This window comes from Ornithorhynchus anatinus, chromosome X5, assembly GCF_004115215.2.
Source record: "Ornithorhynchus anatinus isolate Pmale09 chromosome X5, mOrnAna1.pri.v4, whole genome shotgun sequence".
NCBI classification, from domain to species: domain Eukaryota; kingdom Metazoa; phylum Chordata; class Mammalia; order Monotremata; family Ornithorhynchidae; genus Ornithorhynchus; species Ornithorhynchus anatinus.
The window spans coordinates 24459985-24485626 of record NC_041753.1 but is presented as its reverse complement, the minus strand read 5'-3'; the positions used below and the strand labels follow the sequence as shown (position 1 = coordinate 24485626).

At 48.5% G+C, this 25642-nt stretch overlaps 1 pseudogene; it reads right to left on the bottom strand.

The window, feature by feature from the left end:
• Positions 1–25642, bottom strand: part of LOC100089950 — a 77773-nt pseudogene that overhangs the window by 31943 nt on the left and 20188 nt on the right.

The following is a 25642-nucleotide window of genomic DNA, read 5'->3' as shown; positions in this document are numbered from 1 at the left end:
AAGGGTTTGGGGCCAAACCTGCAAGGCTAAGGCTGGGGGGCCCAGATTGGAAGGAAAGGATTTGGGGTAAACGTGCAAGGCACCCCGGTGCCACCACTTCTCAGCTATGTGACTGTGGGCAAGTCACTTAACTTCTCTGTGCCTCAGTTACCTCCTCTGTAAAATGGGCAGTAAGACGGTGAGCCCCACGTGGGACAATCTGATGACCCTGTATCTACCCCAGCGTTTAGAACAGTGCTCTGCACATAGTAAGTGCTTAATAAATCCTATTGAATGAATGAAAGTGCAGGCCTAGGGGAAAATGTTAGGCTAAGGGAGAAGGTTACAGTAGGAGAAAAGGTTTGCCTAGGGGAGAGGTTTAGATTACGGGAAAAGATTAGTCAAGGGAAAAGGTACGACCAGGGGAAAAATATAGGCCAAGAGGAAAGGATAGGCAAGGGGAAAACGTTAGGTCAGGGAAAAGGTTTGGCTTGGGGAAAAGGTTAGGTTAGTTGGACAGGTTAGACCAGGGGAAAAGGTTAGGCCAGGGGAAAAGGTTAGGCCGGGCGAACAGGTTAGGCCGGGAGAAAAGGTTAGGCCGGGCGGAAAGGTTAGGCCAGGCGAAAAGGTTAGACTGGGGTAAAAGGTTAGAGAGGGGGAAAATGTTTGCCCTGGGGAGAAGGGTAGGCCAGGGGAAAAGGTTAGGCCAGGGGAAAATGATAGGCTAGGGGAAAGTTTAGGTTAAGGGAAAACGTTAGGCTAGGAGAAAACACAAGACAAGGGGAAAACATTTGGCTAGGGGACAAGGTGACAGTAGGTGAAAACGTTTGCCAAGGGGAAAGGTTTAGGCTATGGGAAAAGGCTAGGCCAGTGGAAAAATACTGCGGGAAAAGGTAAGGCTAGGGGAAAGGGTTTGGCCTGGGGAAAAGGGTTAGCTGGGAGAAAAGGTTAGGCCAGGGGAAAAGTTTAGCCTATGGGAAAATGTTAGGCTGGGGAAAGGTTAGGCTAAGGGAAAGCTTAAGCTAAGGGAAAGCTTAGGCAAGGGGAAAACATTAAGCTAGTGGAGAAGATTACAGTAGGGGGAAAAGCTTGCCTAGGGGAAAGGTATAGACTAGTGGAAAAGGTTAGTCCAGGGAAAAGGTTACGCCAGGGGAAAAGGATAGGCCAAGGCGAGAGGATAGGCCAGGGAAAAGGTTAGGTCAGGGAAAAAGTGTGGCCTGGGGAAGTTGTTAGGCTAGTGGAAAGGTTAGACCAGTGGAAATGGTTAGGCCAGGGGAAAAGGTTAGGCCAGGGGAACAGGTTTGGCCTGGGGAACAGGTTTGGCCAGGGGAACAGGTTAGGCCAGGGGAACAGGTTAGGCCAGGGGAAAAGGTTAGGCCAGGGGAACAGGTTAGGCCAGGGGAAACGGTTAGGCCAGGGGAAAAGGTTAGGGTAAGGGAAAGGTCGGGCTATGAGAAAAGGCTACGCTGGGGCAAAGGTTAGGCTATGGGTAAAGGATAGTGAAGGGGAAAATTGTGAGCCAGGGAAAAGATTATGCTATCAGAAAAGGTTAGGCAAGATAAAATGTTAGTCAAAAGGAAAACGCAAGTTTTGGGGAAATGGTTAGGATAGAGGATTAGGCTAAGCCACGGGAAAAGCATAGGCAAGTGGAAAGAGTCATGCTAGGGGAAAAGGTTAGGCAAGGTGAAACAATTAGGTCTGGGAAAAGGTTAGACCAGGGGAAGGTTAAGGCCAGAGAAAAGGTTAGGCCATGGGAAAAAGACTGGGGGAAAAGGTAAGGCTAGGGCAAAAGGTTTGGCCAGGGGAAAAGGGTAGGCCGGAGAAGAGGGTAGGCCAGGGGAAAAGGCTAGGCAAGAGGAATAGGTTAGCTTAGGGGAAAAGGTTATGCTAGGGAAAGGTTGGGCTAGTGGAAAACATTAGGGTAGGGGAGAAGGTTACAGTAGGGGAAAAGGTTAATCTGGGGCACAGGCTTAGGCCACGGAAAAAGGTTAAGCCAGGGGAAAACGTTGAGCCAAGGGAAAAGGTTAGGCCAGGGGAACAGGCTAGGCCAGGGGAACAGGTTAAACCAGGGGAGCAGGTTAGGCCAAGGGAAACGGTTAGGCCAGGGGAAACTGTTAGGCCAGGGGAAACTGTTAGGCCAGGGGAAAAGGTTAGACAAGGGGATACGTTAGGCCAGGGGAAAAGGTTAAGCTAAGAGATAAGGTTAGGTTAGGGTAAAGGTTAGGCTAAGGGAAAGGTTAGGCTAAGGGAAAACGTTAGGCTAGGAGAAAAGTCTTGGTTAGGGGAAAGATTAGGCTAAGGGAAAGGTTAGGCAAGGGGAAAACATTTGGCTAGGGGACAAGGTGAGAGTAAGGGAAAACGTTTGCCAAGAGGAAAGGTTTAGGCCATGGGAAAAGGTTAGGCCAGGGGAAAAGGTTAGACTGCAGGAAATGGTAAAGCAAGGGGAAAGGGTTTGGCCTGGCGAAAAGGGTAGGCAGGGAGAAATGGCTAGGCCAGGGGAAAAATTTAGCCTACAGGAAAATGTTAGGCTTTGGAAAGGTTAGGCTGAGGGAAAGCTTAGGCTAAGGGAAAGGTTAGGCGAAGGGAAAACATTAGGCTAGGAGAGATTACAGTAGGGGAAAAGGTTTGCCTAGGGGAAAGGTATAGGCTAGGGGAAAAGGTTAGTCCAGGGAAAAGGTTACGCCAAGGGAAAAGAATAGGCCAAGGCAAAAGGATAGGCCAGGGAAAAGATTAGGTCAGGGAAAAAGTGTGGCCTGGGGAAAATGATAGGCTATTGGAAAGGTTAGACCATTGGAAATGCTTAGGCCAGGGGAAAAGGTTAGGCCAGGGGAAAAGGCTAGACCAGGGGAAAGTTAAGGCCAGGGGAATAGGTTCGACCAGGAGAACAGGGTCGGCCAGGGGAATAGGTTCATCCAGGGGAACAGGTCAGGCCAGGGGAAACGGTTAGGCCAGGGGAAAAGGTTAGACCAGGGGAAAACGTTAGACTAGGGGCCAAGATTACAGTAGGGGAAAAGGTTTGGCTAGGAGAAAATGTTAGGATAGGGGAAAAGGTTTAGCTAAGAGATAATGTTAGGGTAGGGGAGAGGTCAGGCTATGAGAAAAGCCTAGATTGGAGAAATGGTTAGGCTAGGGATAAAGGATAAGGCAGGGGAAGATTGTGAGCCAGGGAAAAGATTATGCCATCAGAAAAGGGTTAGGCCAGGGGAAAAGATTAGACCAGAGGAAGAGGCTTGGCCTGGAGAAAAGGTTTGGCCTGGGGAAAAGGTTTGGTCTGGGGAAAAGGTTTGGCCTGGGGAAAAGGTTAGGCCAAGGGAAAAGGTTAGGCCAAGGGAAAAGGTTAGACCAGGTGAAAAGGTTAGGCTAGGGAAAAGTTTGGGCTAGTGGAAAACATTAGGGAAGGGGATAAGGTTACAGTAGGGGAAAAGGTTCATCTGGGGCACAGGTTTAGGCCACGGGAAAGGCTAAGCCAGGGGAAAAGGTTAAGCCAGGGGAACAGGTTAGGCCAGGGGAACAGGTTAGGCCAGGGGAACAGGTTAGGCCAGGGGAACAGGTTAGGCCAAGGGAACAGGTTCGGCCAGGGGAACTGGTTCGGCCAAGGGAACAGGTTAGGCCAGGGGAACAGGTTAGGCCAGGGGAGAAGGTTAAGCTAGGCGATAAGGTTAGGGTAGGGGAATGGTCGGGCTATGAGAAAAGGCTACGCTAGGGGCAAAGGTTAAGCTATGGGTAAAGGATAGGGCAGGGGAAAACTGTGAGCCAGGGAAAAGATTATGCTTTCAGAAAAGGTTAGGCAAGTGGAAAATGTTAGGCAAAAGGAAAATGCAAGTCTTAGGGAAAGGGTTAGGATAGAGGAATAGGCTAAGCCACGGGAAAAGCATAGGCAAGTGGAAAGAGTCATGCTAGGGGAAAAGGTTAGGCTAGGTCAAAAAAGTAGGTCGGGTAAAAGGTTAGACCAGGGGAAGGTTAAGGCCAGAGAAAAGGTTTGGCCATGGGAAAAAGATAGACTGGGGGAAAAGGTAAGGCTAGGGCAAAAGGCTTTGCCTGGGGAAATGGGTAGGCCAGAGAAGAGGGTAGGCCAGGGGAAAAGGCTAGGCAAGAGGAATAGGTTAGCCTAGGGTAATATCTTAGGCTAGGGGAAAGGTTAGGCCAAGGGAAATGTTAAGCTAAGGGAAAGGTTAAGCTAAGGGAAAGGTTAAGCTAAGGGAAAGGTTAGGCTAAAGGTAAAGGTTAGGCTGGGGAAAACACTTGGCTTGGGCTAAGATTAGGCTAAGGGAAAGGTTAGCAAGGGAAAAGCTTTAGGCTAGGGGAGAAGGTTACAGTAGGGGAAAAGGTTTCCCTAGGGGAAAGGTTTAGGTTACGGGAAAAAGTTAGTCAAGGGAAAAGGTTAGACCAGGGGAAAGGTTTAGGCGAGGGGAAAAGGTTAGGCTGGTTGAAAAGGTTAGGCCAGGTGAAAAGGTTAGGCCGGTCGAAAAGGTTAGGCCAGGCGAAAAGGTTAGGCCAAGTGAAAAGGTTCGACTTGGGGAAAAGGTTTGGTCTGGGGAAAAGGTTAGAGTGGGGGAGAAGGTTTGGCCTGGGGAAAAGGGTAAGCCAGGGCAAAATGATATGCTAAGGGCGAAGGTTATAGTAGGGGAAAGGTTTGGCTAGGGGAACAGGTTAGGCCAGGGGAAAAAGTTAGGCCAGGAGAAAAGGTTCGTCATGGAGAAAAGCTAAGGTTAGGGGAATAGATTTGGCCTGGGGAAATGTTAGGCCAGGGGATACTGTTAGGCCAAGGGAAAAGGTTAGGCTAGGGGAAAAGTTTAGGCTATGTGTAAAGGTTTGGTTAGGGGAAAGGTTAAGCCTAAGGAAAAGGGTTTGGGTAGGCGAAAAGGCTAGGATAGGAACAAAGGTTAGGCTAGGGGAAAAGCTTAGGTCATGGGAAAAGTTTAAGGTGGGAAAAAGGTTATGTTAAGGGAAAAGGATAGGCTAGGGGAAAAGGTTAGGTTAGGGAAAAGGTTAGGCCAGGGAAAAAGGTTAGGCCGGGAAGAAATTTAGGCCAGTGGAAAAAGTTAGGTCAGTGGAAAGGATAGGCCAAGGAAAAAGTTTAGGCTAAGGGAACAGGTTTGGCTAGGATTATGGTTAGGCAAGGGGAAAGGTTAGTCTAGGGAATAAGGTTAGGTTAAGGGAAATATTAGGCTATGGATAACGTTGGGGTAGGGGAAAAGGTTAGGCGGGGGAAAAGGTTAGGCTAAGGGTCAGGTTAGGCTAGGAGAAAAGGTGAGGCAAGCGGAAAAGGTGAGGTGAGCGCAAAAGGTGAGGCTAGGGGAAAAGGTTAGGCCAGGGGAGAAAGCTAGGCCACGGGTAAAGGCTAGGCCAGGGGTAAAGTTTACTCTAGGGAAAAGGATTGAGCTATGGGAAATGGTTAGGTTAGAACAAAAGGTCAGGATAGGGGAAAAGGTTTGGCTAAGGGAAAATGTTAGGCCAGGGGAAAAGGTTAGGGAAGGGAAAAGCGTAGGCCAGGGGAAAGAGTTAGCCAAGGGGAATGTTAGGCCGGGGAATAGCTTAGGCCGGGGAAAAGATTAGGCAGGGGAAAAGGTTAGGCCAGGGGAAAGATTAGGCTCAGGGAAAACATTAGGCTAGGCAAAAAGGTTAGGGAAGGGGAGAAGATTAGGCTAGGGGAAAAGGCAAGGTTATGGGAAATGCTTAGGTTAGGGAAAAAGGTTAGGACTGGGGAAAATATTTGCCTAGGGTTAAAGGAGGTTAGGCTTAAGGAAAAGGTTAGGGTAGGGGAAAAGGATAGGCCAGGGAGAAGTTTAGGCTAAAAGGTTAGTCTAGGTGAAGAGGTAAGGCTATGGCAAACTGTTAGGCTAGGGGAAAAGGTTAGGCTAAGGGAAAAAGTTAGGCCTGGGAAAAAGGCTGGGAGAAAAGTTTAGGCAAGGGGAAAGATTAGACTAAGAGAAAAGGTTAGGCTAAGGGAAAAGATTAGACTAATGGGAAAAGGATAGGCTAAGGGGAAAAGTTTATGTTAGGGGAAAAATTAGGCTAGGGGAAAATGATAGGCCAGGGAAAGATTGGGATAGGGGAGAGGCTAGGCTAAGGGAAAAGATTAGGCTAGAGGAAAAGATTAGGCTAAGGGAAAAGGATAGGCAAGGGGAAAGATTGGGCTAGGGGAAAAGGTTAGGTTACTGGAATAGGTTTTTGCTAGGGGAAAAGGTTAGGCTAGGGGAAGGGTTTAGGACTGGGGAAAAGCTTGGCCAGGGGAAAAGGATAGACTAAGGGAAAAGGTTAGGTCAGGGAAAAGTGTCAGGTCCGGGGAAAAGGTCAGGTCCGGCAAAAGGGTCAGGTCCGGCGAAAGGGTCAGGTCCGGGGAAAAGGTCAGGTCCGGGGAAAAGTCAGGTCCGGGGAAAAGTCAGGTCCGGGGAAAAGGTTAGGCCAAGGGAAAACTGTAAGTCAGAGAAAGGTTTAGGCTGGTGGAAAAGGTTAGGCGAGGGGAAAAGGTCTGGCTTGGTTTTAAGGTTAGTTAAGGGGAAAGATTAGGCTGGGGAAAGGTTTAGGCTATGGGAAGTGGTTGGGTTAGGGGAAATGTTAAGGTGGGGGAAAAGGCTAGATTAGGGGAAGAGGTTAGGCAGGGGGAAAGGTAAGGGTAAGGGAAATGTTTAGGGCAGGGGAAAACATAAGGTCAGTGGAAAAGGATTGGCCAAGGAGAAAAGGTTAGGCTAGGGGAAAACATAAGGTCAGTGGAAAAGGATTGGCCAAGGAGAAAAGGTTAGGCTAGGGGAAAAGGCTAGGCTAGAGATAAAGGTTAGGCTAGACAAAAAGGCTAGGCTAGATATAAAAGTTAGGCTAGAGGGAATGGGTAGGCCAAGGGAAATGGTTATGCAGGTGAAAATGTTAGACCGGTGAAGAGGTTAGTTTAGTTGAAAAGGTTAGGTTATGCAAAAAGTTTACGTTAGTTGAATTGATTAAGTTAGGGGCAAATGTCAGGACAGTGGAAAAGTTTAAGCCAGGGAAAAAGTTTAAGCTCTGGGAAAAGGCTAGGCAAGGGGGAAAGGTTAGGTTACTGGAGTAGGTTTTTGCTAGGGGAAAAAGTTAGGTTAGGGGAAAAAGTTAGGCTAGGGGAAAAGGTTAGGCTAGGGGAAAAGGTTAGGCTAGGGGGAGAAGGTTAGGACTGGGGAAAAAGTTTGGCCAGGGGAAAAGGATAGACTAAGGGAAAAGGTTAAGTCAGGGAAAAGTGTCAGGTCCGGGGAAAAGGTCAGGGCTGGGGATAAGGTCAAGTCCGGAGAAAAGGTCAGGTCTGGGGAAAGGTTTAGGCCAAGGGAAAACTCTAAGACAGAGAAAGGTTTAGGCTGGTGGAAGAGGTTAGGCGAGGGAAAAAGTTATGCTACAGGAAAAGGTCTGGCTTGGTTTAAATGTTAGTTAAGGGGAAAAGGTTAGGCTAGGGGAAAGGTTTAGGTTATGGGAAGTAGTTGGGTTAGGGGAAAGGTTAAGCTGGGGGAAAAGGCTAGATTAGGGGAAGAGGTTAAGTAGGGGAAAAGGTTAGGGTAAGGGAAATGTTTAGGCCAGGGGAAAATGTAAGGCCAGTGGAAAAGGATTGGCCAAGGGAAAAAGGTTAGGCTGGGGAAAAGGCTAGGCTAGAGATAAAGGTTAGGCTAGGCTAAAAGGCTGGGCTAGATATGAAGATTAGGCTTGAGGGAATGGTTAGACCAGGGGAAAAGGTTAAGTCCAGGGAAAGGATTGGCCAAGGAAAAGGTTAGGCTAGGGGAAAAGGTTAGGTTAGGATAAAGGTTAGGCTAGGGGTCAGGTTAGGCAATGGGAAAAGGTTAGGCCGGGGAAAAGGTTAAGCCAAGGGAAAATGTTAGGTCAGGGAAAAACGTTAGGTGAAATGACAAGGTTAACTGAGGGGAAAAGGTTAGGCGAAGGGTAAAGTTTAGATGAAGGGTAAAGGTTAGGCGAGGGGAAAAAGTTTGGCGAGGGGAAAAAGTTAGGTGAGGGGAAAAAAGTTAAGGCTAGGGGAAAAGGTTAGGCCAGGGAAAAGGATACCTCAAGGGAAAAGGTTAGTGTAGGCATAAACAGGCTAGGGGAAAATGATAGGCCAGGGGAAAGATTGGGCTAGGAGAGAGGCTAGGCCAGGGGAAGAGGATAGGCCACTGGAAAAGGTTACCCTAGGGGAAAAGGTTAGGCAAGGGGAAAGGCTTGGCAAGGGGAAAGGTTAGGCTAGGGGTAAACATTAGGCTAAGGGAAAAGGTTAGGTCAAGGAAAAGGTTAGTTCAGGGAAAAGGATAGACCAAGGGAGTTAGGCTAGGGGTAAACATTAGGCTAAGGGAAAAGGTTAGGTCAAGGAAAAGGTTAGTTCAGGGAAAAGGATAGACCAAGGGAAAAGGTTAGGCTAGGGGAAAATCTTAGGCTAGGATAAAGATTAGGCTAGGGGTCAGGTTAGGCTATGGGAAAAGGTGAGGCCAGAGAGAAAGGTGAGGCTAGAGGACACGGTGATGCTAGGGATAAGGTTTGGCAAGGGGAAAGGTTATGCTAGATGTAAATGTAAGGTTTGTAGAAAAGCTTAGACTAGGAGAAAGAGTTTGGCTGGGGGAAATGTTTAGGCTAGGGAAAAGAGTTAGGCCAGGGGAAAAGGTTAGGCCAGGTGAAAATGTTATGCCAAGTGAAAAGGTTAGGCCAGGGGAGAGGTTTAGGCCAGGGGAGAAGGTTAGGCCAGGGGAGAAGGTTAGGCCAGGGGAGAAGGTTAGGCCTCGGGAAAAAGTTAGGCCTCGGGAAAAGGTTAGGCCTCAGGAAAAGGTTAGGCCTTGGGAAAAGGTTAGGCTTTGGGAAAAGGTTAGGCCTAGGGAAAGTTAGATCAGCAGAAAAGGTTCAGTCAGGGAATAATAATGTTGGTATTTGTTAAGCGCTTACTATGTGCAGAGCACTGTTCTAAGCGCTGGGGTAGATACAGGGTAATTAGGTTGCCCCACATGAGGCTCACAGTTAATCCCCATTTTACAGATGAGGTAACTGAGGCACAGAGAAGTTAAGTGACTTGCCCAAAGTCACACAGCTGACAAGTGGCAGAGCTGGGAGTCGAACTCATGACCTCTGACTCCGAAGCCCAGGCTCTTTCCACTGAGCCACGCTGAATAGGCCAAGGGAAAAGGCTAGGCTATGGAAAATCGTGAGGCTAGCTGAAAGGTTAGGCTAGAGAAAAGTTTAGGCATGGGCAAAATGTTGGGCCAGGGGCAAAGGTTAAGCTAGGGGAAAAGGTTAGGCCAGGGGAAAAAGTTAGGGAAGGGAAAACTTTAGGCTAGGGGAAAAGGTTAGGCTTGAGGAAAAGGTTAGGCCAATGAGACAGTTAGACTTGAGGAAAAGGTTAGAGTATGGGAAAGGTTTAGACTAGAGGAATAGGTTAGGCAAGGGGAAAAGGTTAGGTGGGGGAAAAGGTTAGGCGAGGGGAAAAGGTTAGGCCTAGGAAAAGGTTAGGCCAGGGGTAAAGTTTATGCTAGGGGAAAGGATTAAGCTATGGGAAATGGTTAGGTTAGGAGAGGAGAAAAGGTTAGGATAGGGGACAAGAGTACGCTAAAGGAAAACGTTAGCCCAGGGGAAAAGTTTAGGTGAGGGAAAAGGTTAGGCCAGTGACAATGGATAGGCCAGGGGAAAAGGTTAGCCCAGGGGAAACGTTAGGTTAGGGGAAAATATTAGGAAAGGGCAGAATGTTGGAGTAGAGGAAAAGGTTAGGCTAGGGGACAGGTTTAGCCTAGACTAAAAGGTTAGACCAGGGGAAAAGGTTAGGCCAAGGGAAAGGTTTAGGCTAGGAGAAAAGGTTAGGTTAGGATAAAGGTTAGGCTAGGGGTCAGGTTAGGCTATGGGAAAAGGTTAGGCTAAGGGAAGAGGTTAAGTTAGGGGAAAAGGTTAGGCCAGAGGGGAAAGGATTAGGCCACAGGGGAAAATGTTAGGCCACAGGGGAAAATGTTAGGCCACAGGGGAAACGTTTAGGTCACAGGTTAAAGGTTTAGGCCACAGGGGAAAAGTTTGGGCCACAGGGGAAAAGGTTTGGCTAGGTGTAATGGTTAGTTTAGGGAAAAAGGCTAGGCTAGGGGAAAAGGTTAGGCTATGGGAAGTGGTTGGGTTAGGGGAAAAGGTTAGGCTGGGGGAAATTTCTAGACTAGGGTTAAAGGCTAGGGTATGGGAAAAGGCTAGGCTAAGGGAATAGGTTAGGCTAAGAGAAAAGGTTAGGTCAGGGAAATAGGTAAAGCAGGAGAAAAGAATAGGCCAAGGGAATAGGTGAGGTCAGGGGAAAAGGATAGGTAAGGGGAAAGATTGGGCTAGGGGAAAAGGTAAGTCTAAGGGAAAAGGTATGTCTAGGGGAACTGATTAGGCTAGGGGAAAAGGTAAGGCTGGGAAATGGTTAGGCTAGGGGCAATGGTTATGGTTAGGGGAAAAAGTTAGGCTTGGGGGGAAAAGGATAGGTTAGGGGGAAAAGGTTAGGACTGGGGAAAATATTTGGCCAGGGGAAAAGGTTATGCCAAGGGAAAAGGTTATGCTAAGGGAAAAGGTTAGGTCAGGGGAAAAGGTTGGGTCAGGGGAAAAGGTTAGCCAAGGGAAAATTTAGGTTAGGGAAAAGGTTAGGTTGGTGGAACAAGTTAGGCTAGGGGAAGGTTAGGCTCTGGAGAAAAGGTTAGGGTAGATGTAAAGGTTTAGGGGAAAAGGTTAGGCTAGGGGAAAAGTTTAGGCTATGAGATGTGGTTGAGTTAGGGGCAAGTTTAGGTGGGGGGTAAAGGCCGGGGAAAAACTTAGGCCAAGGGAAATCTTTAGGCCTGGGAAATGGTTAGGCCGGTAAAAAGCTTAGGCCAGGGGAAAACGTTAGGGCAGGGGAAAAGGTTAGGGCAGGGGAAAAGGTTAGGCAAGTGCAAAATTTAGGCCAGGGAAAAGGTTAAGCTAGGGGAAAAGCTTAGGTTAGGTGAAAAGGTTAGACCAGGGGAAAAGGTTAGACTAGGGGAAAAGGGTAGGTTATGGGGAAAAGGTAAGGCTAGGGGAAAAGGTAAGGCTAGGGGAAATGGTTAGGCTAGGGGAAATGGTTAGGCTAGGGGAAATGGTTAGGCTAGGGGAAATGGTTAGATTCGGGGGAAATGGTTAGATTGGGCGGAAAAGGTTGAGATTGGGAAAAATGTTTGGCTGGGAGAAAAGGTTAGGTTAGGGGGAAAAGGTTGGGACTGGGGAAAATGTTTGGCCAGGGAAAAGGGTTAGGCTAAGGGAAAAAGTTAAGCTAAGGGAACAGGTTAGGTCAGGGGAAAAGGTTAGCCAAGGGAAAATTTTGGTTAGGGAAAAGGTTAGGTTAGGGGAACAGGTTAGGCTAGGGGAAAGGTTATGTTATGGGGAAAAGGTTAGCATAGGGGTAAAAGTTAGTTTAGGGGAAAAGGTGAGGCTAGGGGAAACGTTTAGACTATGAGAAGTGGTTGAGTTAGGGAAAAATTTAGCCTGGGAGTAAAGGCTGGTGAAAAACGTAGGCCAGGGGAAAACTTTAGGCCTGGGAAATGGTTAGGCTGGGACAAAGCTCAGGCCAGGGGAAATTTTTAGGCCAGAGGACAAGGTTAGCCAAGGGAAAATTTAGGTTAGGGAAAAGGTTAGGTTGGTGGAACACGTTAGGCTAGGGGAAAGGTTAGGCTATAGGGAAAAGGTTAGGGTAGGTGTAAAGGTTAGTTTAGGGAAAAGGTTAGGCTAGGGGCAATTGTTTAGGCTTCTGGTAAGATTAGGCTAGAGGAAAAGGTTAGGCCAGGGAAAAGGTTAGGCTACCAAAAATTAGGTTAGGGGAAAAGGTTAAGCCAGAGGAAAGGTTAAGCATAAGGGAAAACGTTAGGTTAGGGCAAAGGTTGGGCTAGGGGAAATGGTTAGGCTAAGAGAAAGGTTAAGGCTAGGGGAAAGGTTTAGGCTATGGAAAATGGTTGGGTTAGGGGAAAGGTTAAGCCGGGGGAAAAGGCTAGATTAGGGGAAGAAGTTAGGCTAGAGGAAAAGGTTAGGATAAGGGAAATATTTAAGACAGGGGAAAACGTAAGGCCAGTGGAAAAGGATTGGCCAAGGGGAAAAGGTTAGGCTAGACGAAAAGGCTAGGCTAGAGATAAAGGTTAGGCTAGACGAAAAGGCTAGGCTAGATATAAAGGTTAGCCTAGAGGAAATGGATAGGGCAGGGGAAAAGGTTATGCAGGTGAAAAAGTTAGGCCAGGGAAGAGGTTAGCTTCGTTGAAAAGGTTAGGTTTGGCAAAAAGTTTACATTAGTTGAAAAAGTTAAGTTAGGGGAAAAGGTTAGGACAGTGGAAGAGTTTAAGCCAGGGGAAAAGGTTAAGCTATGGGAAAAGGCTAAGCAAGGGGAAAAGCTTAGGCCAAGGGAAAAGGTTAGGCGATAGGCAATGGTTAGGTTAGGGGGAAAGCATTTCTTGCACGAAGGTCATGTGTTCTGGGCCCAGCCCTGCCATTAATCTGCTTTGTAACCCTGGGCACTTCACTTCCCTGTGACTCAGTTACCTCATCTGTAAAATGGGCATTGAGACTATGAGCCCAGATCCATCAGGTACTGTGTACAACACAATTGACTTATGGCCACCACTGCTTCTTATTGCACCTCCTGACACATAGTAAGCACTTCAAAAATACCATCATTATTATCATGAAAGGGTTTGTCCATAGAAACACAAATCCCGAACAGCTTTCCAGTGGGTCTCATCTTTGGCTTAACCCCCACCCTACCTTGCCACCTTGTCTCAGATCCCCCCTCCCAGCCCTTATTGCCAGCACGCTGACACTGGCCCCAAGGAACAACCTGGCCCTTGAAAGCAAACAGACCACCACTCTGCCCACCTTCAGAGACCTCCTAAAATCACATCTTCTCCAAGAGGTCTTCCCCAACTAAGGCCAGGCCTGGAAGGAAATGGTGTGTGTGTGTGGGGTCCAACCTGGAAGGCAAAGACAGGTGGGCCAATCCTGGAATGAGAAAGGATTGGGGCCAGGCTTGGAAGGCAAAGGCAGGGGTGTCCAACCTGGAGGCAAAGGCTGGGGGACCGAACCTGGAATGAGAAGGGTTCAGGGCCAGGTCGGAAGACAAAGGCTGGAGAGCCAAACCTGGAATGATAAGCGTTCAGGGCCTGGCTGGAAGGCAAAGCCCGGGGTCCAATTTGGAAGGCAAAGGCAGGTGAGCCAAACCTGGAAAGCGAAGGCCTTGGGGCCAGGCCAGGAAGGCATAGGTTAGGCAAGATGTATAATTTAGGTTAGAGAAAATGTTAGTCTAGGGAAAAGGATAGACCAGGAGACAAGATTAGGCCATGGGAAAAGTTTAAATTGGAGAATGGGTTATGATAGGCTAGGTAAAAGGGGAAGGCTGTTAGGCTAGGTAGGCCAGGGGAAAGGTAAGCCTTCGATTAAAGGTTCAGCTAGGGTGCAAGGTTAGTCCAGGGGAAAAGGTTAGGCTAGGGTGTAAGGTCAGGCCAGGGGAAAAGATTAGGCCCGGGAAAAGGTTAGGCTAAGGGAAAAGTTTAGGCCAGTGTGGAGTTAATGCTAGCGGGTAAAAGCTAGTCTAGTTGAAGAGGTTAGACTAGGGGAAAGAGTAGGCTAGGGGAAAGGTTAGGCTGGGGGAAAGTGTTAGGCAAGGTGAAAGGTTTAATTAAGGGGAAAAGGTTAGGCCAGGTGAAAAGGTTAGGCCAGGGGAAAAGGTTAGTCTAGGAGAACGTGTTAAGCCAAGGGAAAAGGTTAGGCTACGCAAAAACTTTAGGCTGCATAAAGGTTAGCTCAAGGGAAAAGGTTAGGCAAAGGGAAAAGGTTAGGCAAAGGGGAAAGGTTAGGCGAAGGGAAAACGTTAGGCTAAGGGAAAACGTTAGGCTAAGGGAAAGTGATAGGCCAGGGGAAAGATTGAGCTAGGGGAGAGGCTGGCCAGGGGAAAAGGAAAGGCCCTGGAAAAGATTATGCCTTTGGAAAAGGTGAAGCCAGGGGGAAAGATGAGGCCAGGGGAAAAGGTTAGTTTAGGAGAAAAGGTTAGGCTAGGATAAAAGGTTAGGCTAGGAGAAAAGGTTAGGCTAGGAGACAAGGTTAGGCTAGGGGAAAAGGTTAGGCTAGGGGTCAGGTTAGGCAATGGGAAAAAGTTAGGCCAGGGGAAGAGGTTAGGTCAGGGGAAGAGGTTAGGTGAAGGGAAAATGTTAGGCTAGGGGAAAAGGTTAGGCCAAGGGAAAAGGATAGGCCAAGGGAAAAGTATAGGCTGGGGAAAAGTGTAGGATAGTATAAAAGTTAGGCTAGGGGTCAGGTTAGGCTATGGGAAAGGGTTAGGTTAGGGGAAAAATTTAGGCTAGGGGAAGAGGTTAGGCTAGGGGAAGAGGTTAGATTAGTGGAAAAGATTAGACTAGGGGAAAGGTTTGGCAAGGGGAAAGGTTATGCTAGGTGTAAATGTTAGGTTAGGAGAAAAGCTTAGGCCAGGAGAAACAGTTTGGCTGAGGGAAATGTTTAGGCTAGGGAAAAGAGGCCAGGGGAAAAGGTTAGGCCAGGTGAAAAGGTTAGGCTAGGTGAAAAGGTTAGGCCTGGGGAAAGGTTAGGGCAGGGGAAAGGATAGGCCAGGGAGAAGGTTTTTGCCAGGGAAAAGTTTAGGTTAGTGGAAAAGGATAGGCTAGGTGAAAAGGTTAGTCCAGGGGAAATGGTTAGCCTAGGGGAATAGGTTAGGCTAGGTGTAAATGCTAGGTTAGGAGAAAAGTTTAGATTAGGAGAAAGAGTTTGGTTGGAGGGAAAAGTTAGGCTAGGGAAAGGGGTTAGGCTAGGGAAAAGGGTTAGGCCTGGGGAAAAGGTTAGGTCATGGGAAAAGGTTAGGTCATGGGAAAAGGTTAGACCAGGGGAAAAGGTTAGGCCAGGGCAAAAGGTTAGGCCAGGGGAAAGCATTAGGCCAGAGGAAAACGTTTTAGGCCAGGGGAAAACGTTAGGCCAGGGGAAAAGATTCGGGTAGGGGAAAAGGTTAGGCAAGGGGGAAAGGTTTGGGCAGGGTAAAATGTTAGGCTGGGGAAAATTTAGGCCAGGGGAAAAGGTTAGGTGCGGGGAAAGAGCTTAGGCCAAGAAAAAGCTTAGGCCAGGGGAAAAGTTTAGGACAGGGGAAATGTTAGGCCCAGGGAAAAGGTTAGACTAGGGGAAAAGATTATTTCAGGGAAAAGGATAGGCCACGGGAAAAGGTTAGTTTAGGAGAAAAACGTTATGCTAGGGGAAAGGTTAGGCTAGGGGTCAGGTCAGGCTATGGGAAAAGGTTAACTCAGGTCAGGTCAGGGTCAGGTCAGGTTATGAGAAAAGGATAGGCCAAGGAAAAAGGTTAGGCTAGGTAAAAAGGTTAGGCTAAGGTAAGGTAATGCTAGGGGAAAGGGTTAGGCTAGGGGAAAAGGTTAGTCTAAGGGAAAACATTAAACCAAGGGAAAAGGTTAGGTTAGGCAAAAACATTAGCTTCACACACACACACACACACACACACACACACACACACACACACACTTTATTTACCCTTTCAACTCACCCATGCATTTAGGCACACCCACCAAGCACTGAACTGTACACCCCACAACAATTAGGTATATATCCTTCGACTTAGATACTTACCTTACCTATCTTGTCTTAATTAGGTCTTCCCAATTCAACTGATGCTGGTCCTATAAAATTGAAAGGGTACTCTAGTAGTATGTGGGAGACAAGCATATCTCAACTGTGTAAGGGAAGGAGAGCAGAAAAGTGGGGACAGGCCTGTTAACGAAATGAGTCAGGGCTGCAGTGAACATGTCTGTTAATTCTGTTCTACTGTACTCTCCTAACCATGTAGTACAGTGCTCTTCACTTAGTAAGCACTCAGTCAACACCACTGATTAATTGCAGGAAGGAAGTGTCTCTTGGAATTTCCACAGCCACAGAGAAAGGTTGGAGAACAAAGAGACAGTTTGGGTGGCCAAGAAGCCTTCTGAAGTGGAGTGTTAGGCCCTTCATCCCACTACCCACTTCTCTCACAGGCACGAATAAGGTCTGGAAAGGGGAAAGATTATACCTCCACATAGCCTGCCAAGAATGCCTTTAAGGAAATTACCTGGCCCAGAAGTGTCCCTAGTAAACAAGCCAGAAAACAGATCGAAAGTTACCCCAAACTCCACACCTCTTTCACCCCCCAAAACGTTCCTCTTATGTTTCTCAACTCCACAGCCCCTCGCATTAAAGCCAACACATTTAACTACAAATAGCTTCAGGCTCTGGAGGCTTATATAGAGTGGGGTGGGGGTGGGGGGGGGAGGATAGGGAGGCAGGGCCTGGCCTGAAATCAGTCATCCACCTGATTGGAAGCAGCTGGGTTAGAGATCAGGTGTCCCGGGAGGAAGCCTTAGCAGCTTCATTGAAAGAGGAGATGGCTTTGGGAAAGATAGGGTAGGATGGGATAGGGAATAAGGGATAGGATTGGATTTAATCTCTAGCATGAATGGATTTGTCCAGGGAAACACAAATTCCAAACAGCTCTCCAGGGGGTCTCATCTCTGGCCTGACCCCCACCCCACCTTTCTTTCCTGTCTGAGTTCCCTCCTCACAGCCCCCACATCCGACCTCCTGACACTGGAACCGAGAAGTAGTCAGAGCAGTCTGGCCCTGGAAAGCAGAAAAACCATCATGTTCCCCACCTTCAGAGCCCTCCTAAAATCACATTCATTCATTCATTCATTCATTCAATCATATTTATTGAGCACTTACTATGTGCAGAGCACTGTACTAAGCGCTTGGAATGGACAATTCGGCAACAGATAGAGACAATCCCTGCGCAATGACGGGATTACAGTCTAATTGGGGAGACAGACAAAAACAAGACAACATAATCATGATAAATACAATCAAGGGGACGTACACCACATTAACAAAATAAATAGGGTAATAAAAATATATACAAATGAGCACAGTGCTGAGGGGAGGGGAAGGAAGAGGGGAAGGAGCAGAGGGAAAGGGGGCTTAACTGAGCAGAGGTGAAGGGGGGAAGAGGGAGGGAGCAGAGGACTGAGCGGAGCAGAGAGGGAGCAGAGGGAGCAGAGGGAAAAGGGGAAGCTCAGTCTGGGAAGGTCTCTTGGAGGAGGTGAGCTCTTAGTAGGGTTTTGAAGAGGGGAAGAGAGTTAGTTTGGCGGAGGTGAGGAGGGAGGGCATTCCAGGACAGCAGTAGGATGTGGGCCAGAGGTTGATGGTGAGATAGGCATGAACGGGGGATGGTGAGGAGGTGAGCGGTAGAGGAGCGGAGCGTGCGGGGTGGGCAGTGGCAAGAGAGAAGGGAGGTGAGGTAGGAGGCGGCAAGGTGATGGAGAGCCTTTAAACCCAGAGTGAGGAGCTTTTGTTTCATGCTGAGGTGGATAGGCAACCACGGGAGGCTCTTAAGGAGGGGAGTGACATGCCCAGAGTGTTTCTGCAGGAAGATGATCTGGGCAGCAGAATGAAGAATAGACTGGAGTGGGGAGAGACAGGAGGAAGGGAGATCAGAGAGAAGGCTGACACAATAATCCAGCCAGGATATTATGAGAGCTCCTCATATGTCCACAGTTCCTCCAAAAGGTCTTCTCCAACTAAGCCCTCTTTTCTGCTATTTGACACAGAATGGAGTGAGCCAAGAGGAAAAGAGCAGATTTTGGTTTTATTTTGGGCATGTGTGTTGTGTTTTAATGTTTCATTGCTCCTAACTTGCCTGTCTCTAGTCTTTCTCAGAGCTGGAGAATGAGGCTTAGAAGAGTGCAGACAACTAGTTTTTTTTTGAGGGGGTTGGAGGGCAAACACTGTTTCTATATCTGAGCCAACAGGCTAGACTCGTGCTCCTCATCTCCCCACCACCCACCTCCTGCTCCCTCCAACACACAGGACTCACTGCAGAGCTCTCCTCTGGGTAAGAGGCAGTATAGTTTGGGTCTAATGGAAGCCAAATGTCACTGTACCTTCACCAGTCCTGACAAACACATCTGGAGTTGTGGAACCTGAGTTTAAGAGACACATGTGGATTAGTGCGGGGCCAGGTTTCCTCACCCTGCCCTTTGTCCTGCCTTCTGGCTTCTGTGGCCAAACCCTTCAGTCTTCCATAGATTCTGCTGTCTCACAGCTGGAGAAGGAGAAGTAGGAGATTGCAGACAACATAGGTTTCTTTGGCAGACCATTTTCCCTCTCTTCCATCAAACATTAAACCCATCATCTGGAGAAGTGAGGTGTATAGGCAGACCACCTCACTAAGATGACTGCAACAACCTGCCCTTATTTATTTATTTGCATATTTAAATTAATGTCTGCCTCCCTCTCTAGACTGTAAGCTTGTTATGGGCAGGGAATGTGTCTGTCCTGTGAGTACTCTCCCAAGCACTTAGTACAGTGCTCTGCACACAGGAGGCACTCCATCCATCCAATTGATTGACTGAAGGTGCAGAATGACATGAACACTGGATTCAGTTTCTGGTACAATACCTGCCTTCTATCCTCCCAGCCCACACTGCTGTGAACTCGATTTCAGGCAGGAATCTTAACCACTCTGCTTCTCAGAGAGAAATAGGGGAGACACCCTGAGCTCCTTCTGAAATTAGAAACCACAAACTTCCACCATGAGTCCAAAAGGGTCTCTTCTCCGGAGATTGAGACTGTGCAGTGACCCTGCAGTCAGGACTGTAGTCCCAGAGAGGTTTGACCCATCTATAGAATTAAGGGCCGTGGGTCTTCTCAGTCCAGGCCAATCAGACAGAACTAGCTTCCTGAACAGAGCCCAGGCCCCTGTTCCCCCATGGTGGGATCTGCTTCATCACTCTTCTTCCCCCCATTATCACACACACACATGCCATCCCCCTTCTCTTTGGGGTAGTAATGCAGTCCATTCAGTAAGAGTTTACCCTTCGGGAAAAGTTAGGCTAAGTGTAAAGTTTAGGTTAGGGGAAAGGCAGGTTAGGCTAGGTGTAAAAATTAGGTTAGGAGAAAAGCTAAGGCTAGGGGATAGGGTTAGGCTAGGGGAAAAGGTTAGGGTAGGAGAAAAGGTTAGGGTAGGGGAAAAGTTTAGGCTAGGGGAAAAGGTTAGGCTAGGGGAAAAGGTTAGGTTAGGGGAGAAGGTTAGGTCAGGGAAGGTTAGGCTATGGAAAATGGTTGGTCTGGGAAAAAATGTTAGGTCAGGGAAAAGGTTAGGCTACGGTAAATTGTTAGTCTAGGGGAAAAGGTTAGGTTAGAGGAAAAAGTTAGGCCAAGGAGAAAGTAAGACCAGGGAGGAAGTTAAGCAAGGGGAAAAGGTTAATCGGAGAATAGGTTATGACTGGGGAAAAGGTTAGGCTAGCTGAAAGGTTAGGCAGGGGAAAGGTAAGCCTTCAGTCAAAGGTTAGGCTAGGTATAAAGCTTAGGTCAGGGTAAAAGGTTAGGCTAGGGGAAAGGGTTAGGCTACAGTAAAAGGTGAGGCTAGAGGAAAAGGTTAAGCTAGGGGAAAAGGTTAGACCGAGGAAAAGGAAAGGCCAGGGGGAAATCTTAGGCCAGGGGTAAAGATTATGCGAGGGGAATAGTTTAGGCCAAGGGAAAAGGTTAGGCCAAGGGAAAAGATTTAGCCTGGATAAAAAGTTAGACCAGGGGAAAAGGTTAGGCCAAGGGAAAGGGTTAGGCCAGGGGAAAAGGTTAGACTGGGGGGGAAGGTTACAGTAGGGGAAAAGGGTTGGCCAGGTTAAAAGGATAAGCCAGGGAAATGGTTAGACTGGGAGAAAAGCTAAGGTTAGGGGAAAAGGTTTGGCCTGGGGTAAAGGTTAGGCCAGGGGAAAAGGTTAGGCCAAGAGAAAAGGTTAGGCCAGGGAAAACGGTTTGGCTAGGGGAAACGGTTAGGCCAGGGGAACCGGGTCGGCCAGGGGAAACGGTTCGGCCAGGGGAAACGGTTCAGCCAGGGGAAAAGGATAGGCCGGGGAAAAGGTTATATCAGAGGCAAAGATACAGTAGGGGAAATGGTTTGACTAGGGGAAACTGTTAGGCTAGGGGAAAAGGTTAGGCCAGGGGAAAACATTAGGCTAGGGGTGAAGGTTACAGTAGGGGAAAAGGTTTGGCTAGGTGAAAGCAAGGCTGGGGGAAAGAATAGGCCAGGGGAAAAGGTTATACTGGTAGAGAAACTAAGGCTAGGGGAAAAGGTTTGGCTTGGGGTAAAGGTTAGGCTAGGGGAAAAGGTTTGGCCAAAGGAAAAGGTTAGGCCAAGGGAAAAGATAAAGCCGTAGAAAACGTTAGGCCAGGGGAAAACGTTAGGCCAGGGGAAAAGGTTAGGCCAAGTGAAAAGTTAGGCCGGGGAAAAGGTTTGGCCAGGGGAAATATTTAGGCCAGGGGAAACGTTTAGGCCAAAGGAAAAGGTTAGGCCAAGGCAAAAGGTTAGGCCACGACAAAAGGTTAGGTCAGTGAAAAGATTTGGCCTGGGGAAAAGGTTAGGCTACGGGAAAAGTTCAGACTAGGGGGAATGGTTAGGCCAGGGGAAAAGGTTAGGCCAGGGAAAATGTTTGGCCTGGGGAAAAGTTTAGAACAGGGGAAAAGATTAGACCATGGGAAAGATTAGGCTAGGGGAAAGGTTAGACAAGTTGAAAAAATTAGGCTGGGGACAAGTTTAATCCCCTGGAAATGGTTTGGCCTGGGGAATGGTTTAGACCAGGGGACAAGGTTAGACCAGGGCCGAAGGTTACAGTAGGGGATAAAGTTTGGCTAGGGGAAAAGGTTTGGCCAGGGGAAAAGGTTAGTCCAGGGGAACAGTTTTAGACCAGGGGAGCAGTTTAGGCCAGGGGAATAGGTTAACCTAAGATCAGGTTAGGCTAGGGGAAATGTTGGGCTTTAAGAAAAGGCTTGGCCAGGGGAAAAGGTTAGGCTATGGGCAAAGGATAGGGCAGGGGTAACTTGTGAGCCAGGGAAAAGGTTATGCTAACAGAAAAAGTTAGGCAAGGGGAAAATGTTAGGCAAAGGGAAAAGGCAAGTCTTGGGGAAAAGGGTAGGATAGAGGAAAAGCCTAAGCTGCTGGAAAAGCATAGGAGAGTGGAAAGGATCATGCTAGGGGAAAAGGTTAAGCTAGGAGAAACAATTAGACCGGGGGAACAGCCTAGGATACGGGGAAAGTTTAGGCCAAGGAAAAGGTTAGACCATGGGAAAGATTAGGCTAGGGGAAATGTTAGACAAGTTGAAAAAACAAGGCTAGGGGAGAAGTTTAATCCCCTGGAAATGGTTTGGCCTGGGGAATGATTTAGACCAGGGAAAAGGTTAGAGCAGGGCCGAAGGTTACAGTAGGGGATAAGGTTTGGCTAGAGGAAGAGGTTTGGCTAGGGGAAAAGGTTTGACCGGGGAAAGGTTTGGCCAGGGGAAAAGATTAGGCCAGGGGAAAAGGTTAGGCCAGGAGAAAAGGTTAGGCCAGAGGAAAAGGTTAGGCCAGGGGAAAAGGTTATGCCAGGGGAAAAGGTTAAGCCAGGAGAAAAATTAGGCCAAGGGCAATAGTTACAGTAGGGGAAAAGGTTTGGCTACGGGAAATATTTCAGCCAGGGGAATAGGTTAGGCCAGGGGGAAAGGTTAGACTGGGAGAAAAGCTAAGGCTAAGGGAAAAGGTTTGGCCTGGGGTAAAGGTTAGGCTAGGGGAAAAGGTTAGGCCAAGGGAAAAGGTTAAGCCAGGGGAAGAGGTTAGCCTAGGGGAAAATGTTAGGCTAGGGGAAAATGTCATGCCAAGGTAAAGGTTAGGCCAAGCGAAAGGTTAGGCTAAGGGAAAATGTTAGACTAGCCGAGCAAGTTACTACGGTAGGGTAATGGTTTTGCCTAGGGGAAAAATTTAGGCTATGGGAAAAGATTAGGCTATGGGAAAAGATTAGGCCAGAGGAAAAAGGTTAGGCTAGGGGAAAGGTTAGGGAAGTGGAAAACATTAGGCTATGGGCGAAGGTTATGGTAGGGGAAAAGGTTTGGCTAGCGGAAAGGTTTAGGCCAGGGGAACAGAATAGGTCAGGGGAACAGGTTAGGCCAGGGGAACAGGTTAGGCCAGGGTAACAGGTTAGGCCAGGGTAAAAGGTTAGGCCAGGGGAACAGTTTTAGACCAGGGGAACAGTTTTAGACCAGGCGAACAGGTTAACCTAAGATCAGGTTAGGCTAGGGGAAATGTCAGGCTTTGAGAAAAGGCTAGTGTAGGGGATGTTGTGCCCCGGCTCTGACCCGCCAGAGTTTCAAGGCTAAGGCTGTGTTTTCGTGAGTATGGTATGCGCCCTGGACATGCGCAGATTTAGCTGGTAAACACCTTATCTAAGCTATTTTGCTTTTGTAGTGATGTCATGCAGCATATGAAGGGGTGGCTCTGGTTAGGCGGGCCGTGGTGTGTCTCCTGTGCTCTGCCGCCACCCAGGGCTGTCCCGCAAGTAACTTCCCCAAATAAACCACTTTTATATAGATCTCACTAAGCCTGACAGGCGTGGTCTGCTTCCTGCCTCGGCTCCCTCCCCAGGGCAAAAGGTTAGAATGGACACAAAGCTAAGGCTGGGGGAAAAGATATGGCCTGGGGTAAAGGTTAGGGTAGGGGAAATGGTTAGGCCAAGGGAAAAGGTTAAGCCAAGGGAAAATGGTAGGCCAGGGGAAAATGGTAGGCCAGGGGAAAAGGTTAGGCCGGGGAAAAGGTTAGGCCAAGGGAAAAGGTTAGGCCAAGGGAAAGGTTAGGCCAGGGGAAACGGTTTGGCCTGGGGAAAAGGTTTGGCCTGGGGAAAGGTTTAGGCTAGCTGAAAAGTTTAGACCAGGGGAAAAGGTTAGTCCCGAGGAAACCGTTCGACCAGGGGTGAAAGTTACAGTAGGCGAAAAGGTGTGGCTAGCGGAAATGTTCAGGCTAGGGGAAAGGGTTAAGCCAGGGGAAAACATTAGGCCAGGGGAAAACATTAGGCTAGGGTCGAAGGTTACAGTAGGGGAAAAGGTTTGGCTAGGGAAAAAGCTTAGGCCCGGGGAAAAGGCTAGACGGGGGGAAAGGGTGGACCAGGGCAAAAGGTTAGACCAGGGCAAAAGGTTAGACCAGGGGAAAAGGTTAGACTAGCAGAAAAGGTTGAGAGAAGTGAAAAGGTTAGGCCAAGGGACAAGCTTGGGTCATGATAAAGGTTTGGCCTGGGGAAAAGGTTTGGCTAAGGGAAAGGTTTAGACCGGGAAAAATGTTTGGCCAGAGAAATAGGTTAGGCCAAGGAGAAAGGATAAGCCTGGGGAAAAGATTAGATCAGGGAAAAAGTGTGGCCAGAGGAAAATGTTCGGCTAGTGGAAAGGTTAGGCCAGGGGAAACCGTTAGGCCAGGGGAAACGGCGAGGCCAAGGGAAATGGCGAGGCCAGGGGAAAAGGTGAGTCCAAGTGAACAGGTGAGGCCAAGCAAACAGCTTAGGCCAGGGGAACAGCTTAGGCTAGGGGAGCAGGTTAGGCCAAGTGAACAGCTTAGGCCAGGGGAACAGCTTAGGCCAGGGGAGCAGGTTAGGCCAGGGGAACAGGTTAGGCCAGGGCAAAAGGTTAGGCCAGGGCAAAAGTTTAGGCCAAGGAAAAGGTTAGGCCAAGGAAAAGGTTAGGCTAGGGGAAAGGTTAGGCTAGTGGAAAACATTAGGCTAGGGGAGAAGTTTATGGTACGGGAAAAGGTGTGTCTGGGGCACAGGTTTAGGCAAAGGAAAAGATTATGCCAGGGGAAAAGTTTAGGCCAGGGGAAAAGGTTAGGCCAGAGTAAAAGGTTAGGCCAAGGGAAAAGGTTAGGCCAAGGAAAAGGTCAGACTAGGGGAAAGGTTAGGCTAGTGGAAAACATTAGGCTAGGGGAGAAGTTTACGGTACGGGAAAAGGTTTGTCTGGGGCATAGGTTTAGGCCAAGGGAAAGATTATGCCAGGGGAAAAGGTTAGGCCAGGGGAAAAGGTTAGGCCAGGGGAAAAAGTTAGGTCAGGGAAAAGGTTTGGCCTTGGGAAAAGCTTAGACCAGGGGAAAAGGTTAGATCGGGGAAAAGGTTAGACCAGGGGAAAAGGTTAGACCAGGGGCGAGGGTTACAGTAGGGGAAAAGGTTTGGCTAGGGGAAAAGGTTAGGCTAGGGGAAAAGGTTAGCCCAGGGGACAAGTTTAGGTTAAGGGTGAAGGTTACAGTAGGGGAAAAGGTTTGGCTATGGGAAAAGGTTAGGCTAGTGGAAACGGTTAGGCCAGGGGAAATGGTTAGACTTGGAGAAAAGGTTAGGCTAGGGGAAAAGGTTAGGCCAGTGGAAAAGGTTAGGCCAGGGGACAAGTTTAGGTCAGGATAAAAGTTTGGCCTGGGGAAATGTTTTGGCTAGGGGAAAGGTTTAGACCAGGGGAAAAGGTTAGACCAGGGGAAAAGGTGAGAGCAGGGGAAAAAGTGAGACAAGGGGCAAAAATTAGGCTAGGGGCCAAGGTTACAGTAGGGGAAAAGGTTTGGCTAGGGGAAGAGTTTAGGCTAGGAGACAGGTTTAGGCAAGGGGAAAACAGGCTAGGCGAGAAGGTTACAGAAGGGCAAAGGTTTGCCTAAGGGTAAGGTTTATGCTACGGGAAAAGGTTAGTCCAAGGAAAAGTTTAGGCCAGAGGAATAGGTTAGGCAAAGGAGAAAGAATAAGCCAGGGAAAAGGTTAGGTCAGGAAAAGAGTGGCCTGGGGAAAATGTTAGGCAAGTGGAAAGGTTAGACCAGGGAAAATGGTTAGGCCAGGGCAAACGGTTAGGCCAGGGGAAAAGGTTAGGCCAGGGGAAAAGGTTAGGCCAGGGGAACAGGTCAGGCCAGGGGAACAGGTCAGGCCAGGGGAACAGGTTAGGCTAGTGGAAAACATTAGAATAGGGAAGAAGGTTACGGTACGGGAAAAGGTTTGTCTGGGCCACAGGTTTAGGCCAGGGAAAAGATTATGCCAGGGGAAATGGTGAGGCCAGGGGAAACGGTGAGGCCAGGGGAAAAGGTGAGGCCAGGGAAAAGGTGAGGCCAGGGGAACCGGTTAGGCCAGGGGAACAGGTTAGGCCAGGGGAAAAGGTTAGGCTAGAGGAAAACATTAAGCTGGGGGATAAGGTTACGGTACGGGAAAAGGTTTGGGGAACAGGTTTAGGCCAGGGAAAAGGTTAGGCTAGGGGAAAGATTAGGCTAGGGGAAAACATTAAGCTAGGGGAGAAGGTTACGGTACGGGAAAAGGTTTGTCTGGGGCACAGGTTTAGGCCAGGGAAACGGTTAGGCCAGAGGAAAAGGTTAGGCCAGGGGAAAAGGTTAGGCCAGGGGACAAGGTTAGGTCAGGGAAAAGGTTTGACCTTGTGGAAAAGCTTAGACCAGGGGAAAAGCTTAGACCAGGGGAGAAGGTTACAGTAGGGGAAAAGGTTTGGCTAGAAGAAAAGGTTAGACTAGGGGAAAAAGTTAGGCCAGTGGAAAAGGTTAACCCAGGGGACAAGTTTAGGCTAAGGGTGAAGGTTAGAGTAGGAGAAAAGGTTTGGCTATGGGAAAAGGTTAGCCCAGGGGAAATGGTTAGGGCAAGGGAAAAGGTTAGGTCAGGATAAAGGTTTGGCCTGGGGAAAAGGTTGGGCTAGGGGAAAGGTTTAGACCAGTGGAAAAGTTTAGACCAGGGGAAATGATTAGACCAGGGGAAAAGGTTAGACCAGGGGAAAAGGTGAGACTAGGGGCAAAAATTAGGCTGGGGCGAAGGTTACAGTAGGGGAAAAGGTTAGGCCAGGGGAAGAGTTTAGGCTAGGGGAAAAGGTTAGGCAAGGGGAAAACATTAGGCTA